This window comes from Sus scrofa, chromosome 12 (assembly GCF_054392235.1).
Source record: "Sus scrofa isolate SSC_HxYL_T2T_F1_AM1 chromosome 12, Sscrofa_HxYL_maternal_Yorkshire_Landrace_v2.0, whole genome shotgun sequence".
Lineage (NCBI taxonomy): Eukaryota > Metazoa > Chordata > Mammalia > Artiodactyla > Suidae > Sus > Sus scrofa.
The window spans coordinates 10,214,066-10,231,190 of record NC_139394.1 but is presented as its reverse complement, the minus strand read 5'-3'; the positions used below and the strand labels follow the sequence as shown (position 1 = coordinate 10,231,190).

Sequence of the window (17,125 nt, the reverse complement as noted above, 5' to 3'; positions counted from 1 at the left end):
CTATTCCAAAAAATTGCAGAGGAAGGGGCACTCCCAAACTCATTCTATGAGGCCACCATCACCCTGAGGCCATCCTCACCCAAAACCAGACAAATATACCGCAAAAAAAGAAAATTAAAGGCCAGTTTCACTGATGAACATAGATGCAAAAATCCTCAACAAAATACCAGCAAACTAAATCCAATAAAACATTAAAAGGATTGTACATTATGATCGAGTGGGATTTAGTCCAGGGATGCAAGGATTGTTCAATATCCGCAAATTAGTGTGATACACCACATTTTACAAACTGCAGATTCTATGTCTTGGCTATTGTGAATAGTGCCACAATGAACGTGCGGGTGCATGTGTCTTTTTTAAGTAGAGTTTTGTCTGGACATATGCCCAAGAGTGGGATTGCTGGGTCATATGGTAGTTCTATGTATAGTTTTCTAAGATACCTCCATACTGTTCTCCATAGTGCTTGTACCAGGTTATATTCCCACCAACAGTGCAGGAGGGTTCCCTTTTCTCCACACCCCCTCCAACATTTGTTATTTGTGGACTTACTAATGATGGCCAAAATGTCCACTTATAGATGATTAGATCAGGAAGATGTATATATACACAATGTAATACTACTTGGTCATAAACAAGAAAAAATAATGCCATTTGCAGCAACATGGATGGAACTAGAGACTCTCATCCTGAGTGAAGTAAGTCAGAAAGAGAAAGTCAAATACCATGTGATATCACTTATATCTGGAATCTATTATAAGGCACAAATGAACCTTTCCATAGGAAAAAACTCATGGACTTGGAGAATAGACTTGTGGTTGCCAAGGGGAAAGGGGAGGGAGTGGGAGGGACTGGGAACTTGGGGTAAATAGATGCAGAATGTTGCCTTCAGGATGGATTAGCAATGGGATCCTGCTGTGTAGCACTGGGAACTCTGTCTAGTCAATTATGATGGAACACATAATGTGAGTAAGAAGAATGTATACATGTATGTGTATCTGGGTCACCATGCTGTACAGTATGAAAAATACATATATAAATGATAAAAAACAAAAAAACTGAAGAATAAAAACCATATGATCCTCTCAATAGATGCAGAAAAAACCTTTGACAAAATCCAACACCCTTTCTGATAAAAACCCTTCAGGAAGTGGGCATAGAGGGAACTTCCTCAACATAATAAAGGCCATATATGACAAACCCACAGCGAACATCATTCTCAATGGTGAAAATCTGAAAGAATTCCCACTGAGATCAGGAACAAGACAAGGATGTCTACTCTTGCCGCTACTATTCAACATAGTTTTGGAAGTTCTAGCCACATCAATCAGAGAAGTAATAGAAATAAAAAGAACCCAAATTGGAAAGGTAGAAGTAAAACTATCACTATTTGCAGATGACATGATACGATACCTAGAGAATCCTAAAGACTCTACCAGAAGACTGTTAGAGCTCATCAATGAATTTTGCAAAGTTGCAGGGTACAAAATTAATACACAGAATTGACTGCATTTCTATGTACTAACAATAAAAGATCAGAGAAATTAGGGAAGCAATCCCATTTACCATCACATCAAAAAGAATAAAACACCTAGGAGTAAACCTACCTAAAGAGACAAAAGACCTGTACTCTGAAAACTATAAGACGCTGATGAAAGAAATCAAAGATGACACAAATAGATGGAAAGACATACCATGCTCTTGGATTGGAAGAGTCAATGTTATCAAAATGAATATACTACCCAAGGCAATCTACAGATTCAATGCAATCCCTATCAAATTACCAAGGACATTTTTCACAGAATGCAAACAAAATATTTTAAAAATTTTTTGGAAGCATAAAAGACCCAGAATAGCCAAAGACATCCTTAAAAAGAAAAATGGAGCTGGAGGAATCAGGCTCCCTGACTTCAGACTATACTACAAAGCAACAGTCATCAAAACCATATGGTACTGGCATAAAGACAGAAAGAGAGATCAGTGGAACAGGATAGAAAGCCCAGAATTAAACCCATGCACCTACAATCAACTCCTCTGTGACAAAGGAGGCAAGAATATACAATGGAGAAGAGACAGCCCCTTCAGTAAGTGATGCTGGAAAAGGTAGGCACATTTAGGTGAAGAGACTATCTGATTTATCCAGGTGAGCCCAGTTTCATCACAAGAGTCTTTAAGGTGAAGAAACGTCTCATCTGTGGTCAGAGAGATGTGATAATAGGAGAAAGAGAGGGGACATGGAAAGGACTTGACTTGGTTGGACCTGACCCATCATGTTGATGGTTTTGACAATGGAAAAAGGAGCCATAAGTCAAGGAATGCAGCCATTTCTAGAATCTGAGAATGGCCCTCTGTTTACAGCCATCAGGAAAATAGGACCTTGATCCTATAATCACAAGAAATAGATGAAGTGTATGAGCTCCCCTTAGCAAAGGAAAAAGAGATGGTGCATGCAAATTGAATAAATAGATGATATACACACATATATGTATGTGTATATATGTATATGATATACATACATATGCATGTGTGTATACACACTTTAAGAAGGAAATGAATCCAAATAACATTTTTAAACCTCAATTTTATATATTTAAGCTTATACACACACACACACACACACACACATAAAAACTTTGTAATGTCCACAGAATTTTTATCAAACACACTAAAAACCCAAAGAAACATCAATACATTCTATTAAATATGTAACTAGTGTTCTCTAACTAAATGTAATATACCTAGAAATTAATAAACTGGTTACAAGTACTCCCCAAGTTTTTAGAAATTAGGAAGTACTTGTAAATAACGCTCATATCACTGGGAAAATTAAAGCTCCAATCACAGTCTATTTAGGGATTAGCAGTGAGAAGACTGTGGGCTGCAGCCAAGGTTTAAACTCACAGCAGTAAGTTATTTCCATGATTGTTATTAATCACAAAGTGAAAACAAATCAATAGGCACTTATTTGTAAACACTAGGAAGAAAATAAAAGGGGTATAGAAAGAAACTCAAAGTCAGAAACTAACAGTTTAGCTAATATAAAAAGTAGACTTGCTAAGGAAATCCCATTTTTTTTTTCACTTTTAGTACCCCCAAAATATAAAATTTTAGGGACAAGAGTGATGGTAAAACTACTGGTTAAAAATATTTTTAAGAAACATAAGGAACCATGTGTGACTTCACTGGAAAAATGCAGTTGCATAGCATTATTGCCCAGAAAAAGGTTATATAAAGTATGTAATTACCTCATTAAAATATGAAATGATATTAAACATGGAAAATGAAAAAGCGACACGGAAAAAACAAAACAATAGAGGAAAGAGCAACAGATACCAGATCAATTTTCCTCTGAAGGAACTAGCCTCAATTTAATTTCTAATGAAGGTGTATTAAGACCAAGGAATATGTAACTTGAACACTATTTAAAACTTCCATGATTCAAAAGTTGGATAATATTCAAGTCCTAGCCTCTCAACGACAGAGGCCTTTGATGTTACACATTGGGAAGACGGCTAAAATCCTCTTCACCTATTTTCATCTCCCCGCCACGCGTTTTCTTCCCTTGCAGATAGCATAACCGCCCAAGTCTGGATAAATACAGAAGGTGACATGGAGACCCTCAGATACATGAAAGATGCCAGCTCAGGGAAGGAAGCAACTTTTATCTTTGCTCTGAGGGGTCATATCTTCTTTACTATTGAGTCAACAGTCATTCACTCATTAAGTATTGAAGTGTGTATAATGGCCTGACACTGTTTTCAGGGCTAGAGGATTTCCCCAGAGAGAATTAACTGGAAGGGTGTTTAAACTGCATATGCTACCAAGAAATAATTTATTCTCTCTTCTTGAACTAAGTTTCTACAGAACTCTTATGTCCTAGGACTTGCAGCATGGGATTGCGGCTCCACAACTGGACGGGAATGACCAAGGGCATACGTTGGCTAGTGGAAAGTATAGAAATCACAAGCACTGGGGTCTCCCATTAGCAAATGGGAGAGGAGGCACGTGCCAGTGAGGTTACTGGAAGAGTGTAAAATGGAAGAAGGGGGCTCTTTGCAAAGGTGTGAGTAGAGTTTAGAAGAAATAAATAGGGTTGTGATGTTCTCTGAGGCTATGAGAGGTCCATAAACATAGCTGGACATTAAAGGATAAGGGGTGGGTGGCTATCACCAGAACCTGAGTTAAGAGGAGTTAAGGTGAGGCTCCTGGAAGAAGCTGTGGTCTGCAGTAGGTGAAAGCACCCAACCTGTAGAAACATGCCAATCAGAAAGCAGTGGCCCTCACTCCCCTCTCACTCACATCCAGTAAATAAAGTCAAGACCACCCAGAAGCCAGACAGCCACATAACCCATCCGTGTCTGGTCTACGCGGGTTGCCCTTCTAGAGTGTGCAGCAAGTGGGACCAAGGGGTAGAAGGCAGGCCTAGAAGATCAGACGGTCTCTCCAAAACAAAAAGAAATATCGGAATTGTGCGTTTTTTCTTAAAATGCGAAACCAGCCACTACTGGTGGCTGGTTTTCCATATTCTGGAAAGTACTATAGAATTTTTCTAATTTGACAACTAAACTAGCATTGTTACATATAACATAGTTAATATTTAATGACTTTTTGGAAAGAGTGTTCTGCCCTCCCATTGTTTGGCCACATGACATAAAGAGCTGGTTTATACATTTCTAAGCATTAGTCCTTAGCGATAATCTGGAGAGTGTGTCTTTGATACCAAGCTCATTTCTGACATTTGCAAGGCCTGGAGCAAGAGTGAAATGGGAGGCCCACATACCACACGTCAAATATTTAAAAGCTACATATCAAGCAAACAAACTGTTAAACATAATCTACTCTATTCTCTATTTTTGACAAATATATCTTCATAATTATAAAACTGAAAGTTATGTTTAAAGGTTTGGCTTTTTTATATGACGGAAAGCTGGCAAAATACCAAAGATGAGTAAATTTACTTAGTACTGTGCATGCCTGGTGTTCTACTCATAAACCAGCAGTCTTCATATGAGTGATGGAGTAAAGGTATAAATAATTCAAAAGTGATTATACATTTTAAAACATTATTTTTGTCTTGAGTCTAGTAAATTAGTTATTAAGATCAGTTTTCACCTACTTGGTATACTGTTGATTGATGTGATTTAAAGTCTTAAAATTAAATATAGACTTAGTGCAAGTATACAAAATTACATGTGAAATATAATTTTAACAACTATTTTAGTAATAACTTTATATTAACATAATCAAATGTAGATTTAACAAAATGAATTTTCTTACACATTTCCAAAAATTGTTTTTCTTCCAACATATCCAAAGTATGTACTGAAATTAAAAGGTAAAATCATTTATAATGAGTAAAGACGACAATTTAAATCAGAATGGTTTAAACAAAGATAAAATTCAAATTTGTATTCTGAAAATTTAATCAAATGATGTTAGATGTATCTTAAAGATAAAACTAGGAATTCGGTATTCAATGTCTATTTGGTGAGGTAATCCATTTTCAAGGTTCATAACTGCATCTAAGATATAGCTACTTAGTTGTTCAAAATAACTTAGAATTATGTAACTGTTATGACTCTTTCCAGGATCATGAAATTGAAGCACAGGAAGCAAGACCACGGGATCTTGGCATTAGGGAGGAAAAGATGCTTTAATCCATAACTGATTGCTCCTATGCTGTCTCCAAAAAGAGATTTGATGCAATGATTTGTCTTTGAGAAGCATTTCTGTCATTCAAGCCCTCTCTTTATTCTTTAGCAGCATCCGTCTCCCATGTCGGTCATGGTCCAAACCCAAAGATCGATAGATTCGAACACAGTCGACCTTTGTTATAAGAACAGAGTTCAAGAGATGGGGGGGCTATGCCACAGTGGGCCCAAAAGGTGTTAGTCGTGAGCATAGGTGTTTAAGACCTAAAGATTGCTCTGCCTGCCAAGTGCCAGTCTCTAAATGATGCACCCAGGTGTTCTTGAGCAAATCCATTGTGTGTCCTTGTGATGTGCAGAACCCTTGGAAGCAGAGACTCAAGCAGATCTAAGGGGGGTGCTATTTGACTTTTAGGGAGAAATGTAAAAAAAGACCAGATGTGCCTAAAAATACACATGGCTGTGTCTATCTGTGTTTCCTCATATCCCTACTATGTGTCTAGCAAGGTTTGGACACTTTTCATCAGCATTTCCATGCAGAGGTATCCTTAGCTCTACAAATTTAAATCCTATTAGGTAATTCTTGAGCTGTTCGAAAGATGGTAATTACACAATGAGTTTCCATCTCAAGCACATTCCTGATTCAGTTCAATTACTAATGGTCTTAGAGAAATAGAGTAGTACTTGCGAACAGGAATCTCTCGTGGTAATTGTCTGCAACCTGAAGTTTCTTTGCTAATGATGAAGTTATAAGTGATCCTCTTTAAGAAGGAAAATTGATTCATTAATTTCCTAATGATGGAAAGATTTTGTCACTGCAAAGCTTTTTAAAAAACAAAACAAAAAAAAAACACTAGAATTGCATTCTCCAAATTTGCAACTTAAAATTCACATGTTTAGAGTTACACCTAAAATTCCATGTCTCACAGGGTTCAATTTGGTTTAAGCCAAATGAGTTTCTTGTTTTTGTTTTATTTTTTAGGGAAAAGCTATAAAAGTTGGCATGAGAATCCCATTCTTCTTTCCTCTCAGAAATTTTCTACATTACACAAAAATAAAGGGGCACAGGTATATATATGTTTCAATCTTTAAATTTATGTGTTATAAATACAAACATTTTTGTTTTAGTAAGTCTCCAACTCCAAAAGATTTGGTAATTTCCTGAACTTGAAGTAAAACTATAGTCCTTCATTTTTTTCTATAGAACTACAGAAAAGAGCCCAAGTTCATTACTTCTTTTTTAAGGGCTAATTCTATTTTTTTTTTAAGAAGAAATTACAAGATATACTACCAAACAAAAATTTTACATAATCAGTCCTTTAGCTGTGGCAATGAATTCACTTAATCTGGAATCCACATACGAGGAGTTCGAAAAGGTCATTTAGGGATTTAAGAATGACTCAAATTCCTATTAAAACCCTACCCTTTCTCTGATGTTACTCTCCCTCTGTTTTTAAATGGGAAAAATTAAACTAAAGAAAAATAGAACCGATATGATGTAAATAGCAATCTATAAATCTCAAAATCTTTTTGGGATGGTGGCACAAAACATAAATTACACTCGTGAATGAAGACAGTGGAACAAAACTTCAGAGTTGCTTTACTGCAGAGTTCATGACCAGGAGCTGTTTAAATTCCGTCTATTACGTAAAGGAGGTGGGTAGCAAAATGAAAGAGAGAAAAGTTTTTTTTTTTGGCCAGGCCAAGGATCGAACCCACACAACAGCAGTGATCAGAGCTGCAGCAGTGACAACATCAAATCCTTAACCCATTGCACCACAAGGGAACTTCAAGAGAGAAGTCTTCCCCCACCCCCCTGCCCCAAGTCCACACTTGTGGCTTATAGAAGTTCCCAAGCTAGGGGTCGAATCTGAGCTGTAGCCGCCAGCCTACTGACAGCCATGCCAGCATGGGATCCAAACTTCATCTGTGACGTATGTCACGCCAGATCCTTAACCCACTGAGCCAGGCCAGGGATCAAACCTGCATCCTCATGGACACTTGACACTATGTTGGGCTCTTAACCCACTGAGCCATAATGGGAACTCCCAAGAGGCAAGTCTTATTGTGGGTTTCTTCCCTGAGAAATCAACTGTCCTAGACTCCTGGGCATTTATTTATATGCAGGTGCATCGCTGCAAACAACACAAACTCCATGACAGTGGAAACAGATCTCTAGTGTTTCAGAATGAACCAGGTGGTACTTGACAGCATACAGCAAGGATCTCTATCAGCAGCTGGGCATTTGTGTGATCCCAAAAGACACATTTAGAGGAAATCAAATTTGAATTTAAGAATTATATCTGTACTACTTATGATAAGGTTGTTTTTGTTTGTTTGTTTGTTTTGTAGGGTTTGTATGGTTTCTTTTCCATGTTCTATACAAGTGACATTTACTGTAAGTTTTGAAAACCAGCAATCTACTTGTCAAATTTGTCCAGTATTCCAATTTTGTTTGTTCTACCCAGCTTTAAAAAAATAATGAATCTAAATGCCTTTAAACAGTGCTGCAATTCCTTATTATATAATACCATGCTCACTGGTTAGTCCTAGCATTTTTTTTAAATGTTGTAAGTTTTGTTTTTCCACTATTTCCTTGATTCTCTTTTTACGAAATCCTTTATCTATGATTCGCTCCTTCAAGTTTTAAATGGTTACTTTTTTTTCTTAATCTTTTGTATCTGTCCTGCATCGAGAGTGAAATTATCTGCCCTGTCCTTCAAATCTCTGATTTTCTCTTTGAAAATATCTATTTCAGAGTATACCATCTATTGAATCTTTCATTTAATGACTGCAGGGGGTTTTTGTTTTCATGATTTCAAATTGCTTAATTTTTTTTTTATAGATACTACCTCATTTTGTTTATGCCCTAATTTTCTCCCAAGAAAATGTTGGTGGTTATTATTTTACTTCCTCTGTACAAGAATCCTCAATTTTGGGGGTCGGACTAACCCAGATCCTGGATTTATACTGGCCATTGAGCTGCCCTACTGGAGCGAGGGTGGACCTCTTCCAGGCTGTGGAGATGAGCCAGTAGGGAATTGGGCCAGGGTACTGACTTTCAGGCAAGCCCAGTGTTCCTTCTAAATATTCTGTGCTGTGTATGCTATACATTTGGCATGGAACACTTTAAGGCCATATTTGCACTCCACGCTTGGAAGGTCCCATCTGTCTTTGCCTTGATACTCACTCCATTCCCCTTTGTATATGTGATCTCAACAAACATTTGAAGCTCATGCCTCTTCTGTGTCATCTTTTCTTTAAGCTATTGCTAGTTTTGTTTTGTTTCCCCCTCATTGTTCTCTGTGTGGTCATTTCTGATCTAACTGGTCTCCTTTAGAACCATTTGGGTGTGTTGATAATATTGGAGGTTCCAGAAACAATACACATGAATCCCGAAAGAAAAATCCTTTTGACAAATACGTGGAGTTATTATAAATACTACGTTTGTAAAATGTGTTAGAGCATACAATGTATTAATAAAATATTCCAGATGTGGCTTCATTTATGAAAATGTGGGATGTTCGTGAGAAGGGGCCTTATTGAAGGCTGATCGTAGTACATGTGACCTCAGGCTTCATGATATATAAGCAGAACTGATATCTGCTTATCAGAAATGTCACCACCTTCAGTGTTTCATTCCTCGGATGAGTAAATCTCAAGTCCAAGCAAGTTAACTGGTGACAAAGCCAGAAGCAAAACGAACGCCTACTGGCTTTGAATCATTGTTTAATTTAAAGGAGCAGATAAATTAGATTTAATGCTCTATATTCAGACAAAATGTCTATTCTTCATAGATCTCAAAGGACATTATGACAAAACATGCCTTTTGATGTGGGGCTTCCTTAATTTTCATGTCTCTTTCACAACCTCCCAAATATGACTTAGAATTTCTTACATTAACATGCAATGTTTGAAACCAATATCTTCACTCCGTTTCTGATATTCATTCTTGAATATGACGAATGAGAGATGGAGGGTCATTCTTGAATATCAGGAATGAGAGACGGAGTAGGGGTTGGAGATGATTTGAAAATCAGATTTGTAGGGGGAGTTCCTGTTGCGGCTCAGCGGTTAACAAACCCAACTATTATCCATGAGGATGCAGGTTTGATCCCTGGCCTTGTTCAGTAGGTTAAGGATCCGGTTGCTGGGAGCTGTGGTATAAGTCACAGACATGGCTCAGGTGCCATGTTGCTGTGGCCAGCAGCTACAACTCCAATTTGAGCCCTGGCCTGGGAACCTCCATATGCGTGGGTGCGGCCCTAAAAAGACAGGAAAAAAAATCAAATTTATAAATTTTTACTGGTGTTAACCATACATATATACCTTAAAAACTTACAGAGTAAAGGTCTTGGTGGGAGTAGAATGCCAAAAATTGAGTCAATATAAAAAGTGTCTTGTTGAAATATCATGTCTGTGACTTTTATAAAATATGACAAAAGAATTTTAATAATTAAAATATTGGTGATTCACCAAAATTTCTAAAACAATGAAATCTAAATTAAAATCATCACGTGATTCTACTACACATACCTTCCAGAGGGCTACAATGAAAAAAAAAAAATTAGAAATTTAGATAAAATTCCCTTGGAAGAAGAATGGAAATATGTATGCATAGAAAAAGGTCCTATCATATTTCTAGGCATTGAAAAGCTGGTGCATGTATTACTGGAGTAGATAACACTGCTCACCAAATAAATACCTTTGGAGTTTAGATTCTGGAGATAAAAGAGTGGGGTTAGGATTTTAAAATATCTATTTACAATACACTGAAAATGTATTCCATACTACTATTTAAACTTTAGATGAGGACTTAAACATATCAACATGTCTACTTAAAACTGTGAGAGAGAATTCCTAGTTCTTTAAAATGATACTTGAGCAGATCATATTAGCGGAGGCTTGAGTCCAGGGGCCGGAGCTTGGGGAACCCCCGGCTTGCTTTTAAAGGCTGCCTTCTAGCATCAAGCCCTCATCAGCAACTCTATAGCCTATCAGTTGCCTATTTGAACCAGGCGGGCAGATGCCCTTGAGGGCCGGAAGAAGCCTCCTTGGTATTTTATTGACGATAAGTCAAAGCTTATTAACATCCAGATGGAGAGGGACCTGCAGAATGTTTAAGCCCATCTGCCCAATTGGGTACTGCACTATTTAATTGCTTGCATTTCAAGCATAATTCCTTCCCCTTGTCCTGCTCTGATTTTCTCCCAAGTGTTTATGTAATCTTTCGGTCGATGCCTCCCCATACTCTCTTGAAAACTGGTTCTCATGCTCATCTGTGAAACACTTAGGTTCAATTTCTATGTATATCATTTTTACTATTTGTATATTGGTGTTAAATGAACATTGAACCATGAAGAGGCAATCGGGTGAGTCATTTATGACTCTTTATATCTAGCTCTATTAAATTAAAAATGTCTGGTTTTTAATCCAATAATGCCTTCCTAAACAAATTAAGGCTATTATGTACACATGGCATGCCATCTCTGAAGCTTGGGTGACTGGTGAGAAAATTCCATGATTGCAACTATTGTGTCCATCAACTCATACCTATAGCTTACCTCATGTGAGGTTAGTCAAGCAGGCAGTACTATTTATAGTTTTAAAAGCAAAATAATTACAAATAAAAAACCACTCATTTTGTCCCATTTTCCAGGAATGAGACCTCATAATTCCATACACTCATCAGCCGCCTTATCATCATCCAGTGGCCACTGAGTCAATCCCAAATCTCTCAGCTCCTACTTTCTCTTAACAATTTTTCCAGGAGTTCCCGTTGTGGCACCGCAGAAACGAATCCGACTGGTGTCCATGAGGATACGGGTTTGATCCCCGGCCTCATTCCGTGGGTCTGGGTCCAGCGTTGCCAGGAGCCGTGGCTTAGGTCGAAGACGCGGCTTGGATCTGGCATGGCTGTGGCATAGGACAGGAGCTGTAGCTCTGATTCGACCCCTAGCCTGGGAACCTCCATATGCTACAGGGGCAAACCTAAAAAAAAAAAAAAAAAAAAAAGATCTGGCCATTCATTTTATATTTATTCTTCTACTGTCCTGAATTACTTACTCTTCCTGACTTAATGTCTTATCTCCCACAGTGAGAAGCTTCTGTTCTTCTGTAGCCCACACAGCCTGTGTGTTCTATGCTTTACAAACTGCGTGAAGGTGCTCTGCTGAATAGGTTTTCATGACATCTGTTTCTAGAAGAGCTCATACGATTGCTCCACAAGGGTCCTTGATAGCATGTTTTTTGAGTGAGTGTGTGTGTGTGTGTTTCACAGTTCTATCACTAGGACTTACCCCCAGAGCCATCCATACAAGCCAAATGCTTACCTCTCTGACATTTACTGAGTGAAGGGACATAGGCAAAAATCGGACTTGGGTCGATTTCCTTGCATCACTATAGACAGATGACTGAGTCTCCTTGAACGGACCTCCTTGGCCTTCTTGACTATGATCATTTGGAGGATGTACTCAGAAGGTAGAGTCTTTCTCCAACCACAGAGAGGAAAACAGTCTCTTATGAAATCAGTCTAAAAACTCATTCCATTCATTCCTCATGCTGACGTGGCACTGAAGAAAGATACATCTTAAAGTAACCTCGAAGTCTTAAACAGCTCACAGGAATGTGGTGACAAGAACACTGGAATTTAAAAATGTAAAGAGCTTACTGACCTAAATGTCACTTTACCAAAATTGCTGAGAATGAGGGGGAAAAAAAAAAAAAGGTATCTCGAAGAGACAGCTAAAATAGACTAGAAAGGTAGCAAAGTCTTTGCACTAAACTCACAGAAAATGAAAAATTAGCAGTGAAGAAAAATAAAAGTGCTTGAAGAGAATTGCTAGATAACAAGCATATTGGCCACAGTTGGAAATTTTGATTAACTGCAATTACGTTGGCAGACAGGCACGATTTAATTTTCCTAAAGTGATAGAATTTAGGAGCACAGCATCTCTATCTTCAGAATGGAGACTTTTCCTATGGGATCATAGGGGTCAATGAAGAGTACAGGTCATTGATGTGATAAAGAACTAGGACCATATGTTGATATGTCTCTCAATTTCCCCCAAACCTCCATAACCAGGTGCTATGACTGAACTGTGCCCTCCACCAAACATATATATTTCTCTCTAATTAAAAACATTTTGGTTGATCCTTTGAAGATCGAACCTTGGCCATCACTTAAATCATTTGTTGTGTTGTTTCTAGTTTGGAACTCTTAGTCTTGCTAAGGAAATTCTTACACATATTGTCCTTTGGTGGTATCTGTGTTGTTACACATCCAGGGGAGAAATTGCTGGGTCACATGGAATGCTTATGGTCAGCTTTAGTAGTTACTATCAAAGAGTTTTCCAAAGTGGTTTTACTAATTCATTTGCCCAAAAGCAGTACAGCCAGCCCTTAGCATCCATGGGGGATTGGTACCACAACACCCATGGATACCAAAAGCCATGTATATTCAAGACCCTTAAAAATAAAGTCATGTAGCACAGTCAGCCCCCACAATTATGCCCCAAAGGATTCAACTAACCTCAGATCAGATCCACAATTAGTGATTAGTTGAATCTGCAGATGGGGAACTTGTGAATACAGAGGGCCCATGGTATCTGCTTCCCACTGATTGCTCTACATCATAGCCAATAGTGGGTATTGAGAGTCTTTTATTTTAAAAAAAATTGCATTCTGGTGGGCAGGGAGTGGTACCTGAGTTGGGATTTTAATTTCTCTCTCCTTCATGACTCACAAAGTTAAACATCACTTCATGTCATCCCCCTTTAGCATCCTCTTTTGTGATACACCTGTTCCAGGCTCTTACCCACTTTCCTTTTGGTTTCTCTGTCTTTTCCTCTTTGATTTTAGTTTCTCTCTTTTCCTTATTGATTTTTTCAGAGTGTTTCATAATCTGTTTCACATTCCACATTCTGCCCAGGCACCTCGTCTAACACTCCAGGGAAATTATCGGGAATAAAATAAATGATAGAATAAGGGTGATATACCATACTGCATCCACACAGAGATTTCCAAAGATTCAGTGTGAATTTCCATTTATTTTGAAGTTCATAAGGAGACATAAAAGCCCAAATATTACAGTAAATCTATAACTCATAGGTCAATGTCCAAAGACAACGTAAAACTAAAACGTCATCTTATGCCCAGTCTTGGCCAGAAAGTTTTACTTTGCTAGGAAGATAAAGCAGGCGTTCCTTTGGCTGCTGCAGTACAGGATTTCTTCGTTTGCAATGAGCAGAGTCCTTCAGCGCTCCAGATGCTTCATAGATGAATTCACAGCCCCAACTGAACACTCACGCAACATAGTAAACAAGCTAACTGGCAGCCCTAAAGCTGTCAGTGCAATGAGAAACCAAAATGGTACTGTTTCATCAGATGCCCAAAGTCCAACACTATGGAGAAGACTCGAGTTGGAAGTACAGAAGCAAAAAAACAACTTGTCTCAGGTTCTCCACGGTGTACAGAGAGAGACAGATGATAAGTCTCACGTTCTTGAGTTGGAATTAAATCCCACTGGACACTATATGTAATATGTGCGTGGGAAAGGGCTGATAAATTAGTCTATGCCTACCTACCGTTATCTTGCTCAGAGGAGCAGTTATAGGAAATGATACAGTTCAATTATAATGGGAGGCAGACACTATGTGCCTTATGTGTGTTTGGTAATGACCCAAAAGGGAAGGCGGTTGTACTCATCAGGGTTCTCCAGAGAAACAGAACCAATAGGATATGTATAAAGACATACATAAGAGGATATTTATGATGAGAATTGCCTCATGAAATTACAAAGGTGGAGAAGACCCAAGATATGCTGTTGATAATCTAGAGAACTGGGAAAACCAATAGTATAATCCAGTCTGAAGGCCTATGAACCTATGATGGGGTAGGGGGGATGGGGTGTTGGTAGGTCCTGGGCATCCTTTAGTCCAGTTAAGTAGAAATCATCGCAGGGGTACCACTGTTATCAATCCTCTTTTATGAGTATAGAAACGGCGGTGAGGGATGGTTAGGATGCTCAAGTCCTGACCACCCTGGGTGATGGATTTTAACTGAGGTTGCCTTTTTCCACTTGGCTTCCAAGCCGTCTTCCTGGCGCCTCGATGCTGCACTGTGTACTCTCTCTCTAGGGACATGCCTGCACTTCCTCCACGGAGCAGGCATTTTTAGATTCTGTGCCACAGTAGCCAGGGCTCCACACTTCTGTGTATCCTCCAGCCCAGGAAACATACTCGAAGCAACTTGAAGCAAAGGCTCTCTCTCTCCTTGCCATCATTTGTTTGGCTGGAGAAAAACTGCCCCCATGGATTCCTGCCTGACATCAGGCAGCTGGGGAGCTGTTTTCATCCCTGAAGCCTTTTAAGAACCAGTATTTCTGGCCTGTGCTTTATAGAACACTGGCTCTCCTCACCTTTTTGAATATCCTAAGCCTTGAAAGCATGTCTTCCTGCCACGCCTTTCTTCGTGGAGGTGGTTGAAGTTCTTTTCTATTTAGCGATGAGCCTAGCACACTAGATTCCTTCTTTTATTTTTTTATTTTTATTTTTTGTCTTTTTACTATTTCTTTGGCCACTCCCATGGCATATGGAGGTTCCCAGGCTAGGGGTCGAATCGGAGCTGTAGCCACTGGCCTACACCAGAGCCACAGCAACGCGGGATCCGAGCCGCGTCTGCAACCTACACCACAGCTCACGGCAACGCCGGATCCTTAACCCACTGAGCGAGGGCAGGGACCGAACCCGCGACCTCATGGTTCCTAGTCGGATTCGTTAACCACTGCGCCACGACGGGAACTCCCTAGATTCCTTCTTTTAAATTCATCCTTTCTCATCTTCTTCTCTCAGCTTCAAAGTGAGAGTGGCCAAGATATTTAACATAAAAGTCTCTTAAAAAAAAAAACCCAAATACATATTTATATTTAGAGATATAAGTTGGTGAAGATGCCCAATCCCAAATGCCAAAAAGGGGTAGGGTGAGTGGCTGCAGGGTGATGCGAGGTTGAAGGATTTGTTGTTTTATAAGACTAGAAAAATGAGAATGCATAAACGCAGATGAAAATAAATCAGTGGACACAGGTGGTTCAACGGAGAGGAAACGGGTGATGTAAGGTTTCTAGAAAGGTGAGAGGTGAACAGGATACCAGGCGGAAGTGAATTCAGCTCTTGCAAGTGTCAGAAGGGAAAGGGGGCAGCATAGGGCAGACAGAGGGAACCTGAGACGTTTTCCATCTCAGGGCTTCCGCTCTGTCTGTAAAGCAGCAGGTGAAATTGTCCACCCAAGGAGGAGTAGAGGCGGGGCTCGCTGATTTGGGAGGGATCACAACATTTTCAATAAATCCATTTTGACCCCAAAGAGGACGGGAACCCAAGAAGCCCAAGTGGAACGGATCATGAAAAAAAAAAAAAAATCAGAAAATGGTAGGCTGCATGAGAGCATGGGGACTGTTGCGTAACTTGTACCCAGTGTTCAACTGCATTTTAATTAACTTTATTATGTTACTCGCTTTCAATGTGTTATCTGTCAATTCTTCATCTTTGAATGCTGTCTTAGGTTTCTTTGATAGCAGATGCTGGAGGAACTATTAGGAGATCATTCTTGAATATCCAATTCTGTGTGTCAATAGAACTAATTACCTTCAAAAAAAGAAAGCGGTGACGGACCCCAGGGGCTGAAGCCATCTGTCTGAGGCAGCGGGAACATATTCTTCTCTTTTGCAGAAAATCCTCCCCTTCTTTCCCAACATCCATTTCTGCCAAAGAGAATCTGCCCTTTACAGCTGGGATCTGATACCTAACTTTGTGTTTCGCTGGTTTTCACCTGAGGTGCCACATCTATTTCTGTTCTGCCTCATCAGGGGTTATGGCTGAGCTCCCGGGCACGCTTCAGCTAAATTCTGAAAAGCAGTTTTTGAAGAGTGATGCAGAGAACCAAGCAGCAGGGGCAGGGGGTCTGCCTTTCTGCTGCTTGCTTTGCACCCCCCTGAGAAACCAGCCCAGTGGACCACAAACTGGAAGGACCTACAATCCACCAGCTTCCTCGGTGGTGCTATCCTTTCTGTCTACGGCAGATACAATGAGGATGACGCCCTGCGCAGGGCTTTCTAAAAGTTCAGGCTGCTCTCCTTTTAAGGGGAAGTTGGGGAGGGGATGAGGGAGGGTGGGGGAGAGAAGAAAAATCCCATCATTGTCATTCGACAGGTGAAGCCTAAAAATTTCACTGGAAAAAGTTATGGAAGAGGTAACAGCTGCAGGCCTGTCTGGAGAAAGTCAGCTCAGTAGTTTCCATTTGGCATCTGTTTCATCTGCAGAAGAATTTTTTTTTTTTTCTTTTTAAGTAAAGCTGGAGCTGAAAGCCCACTTTATTTAGGAGATGTTAAGTCCTAGGATAGCGAGGGCTTTGCAAGCTGCCGACATACCCTCCCTGGCCCTTTCTTATTCACCTCCCACCAGCCCAGCATCGCATTGCTCGGTGCA

The 17,125-nt window shown here is 39.5% G+C and overlaps 1 long non-coding RNA gene across 2 annotated transcripts in view; it reads left to right on the top strand.

Annotated features, from left to right (window-relative positions):
* Positions 1-17,125, top strand: part of LOC146398029 (uncharacterized) — a 473,250-nt gene that overhangs the window by 73,191 nt on the left and 382,934 nt on the right. The gene's annotated exons all lie outside the window — the stretch shown is intronic.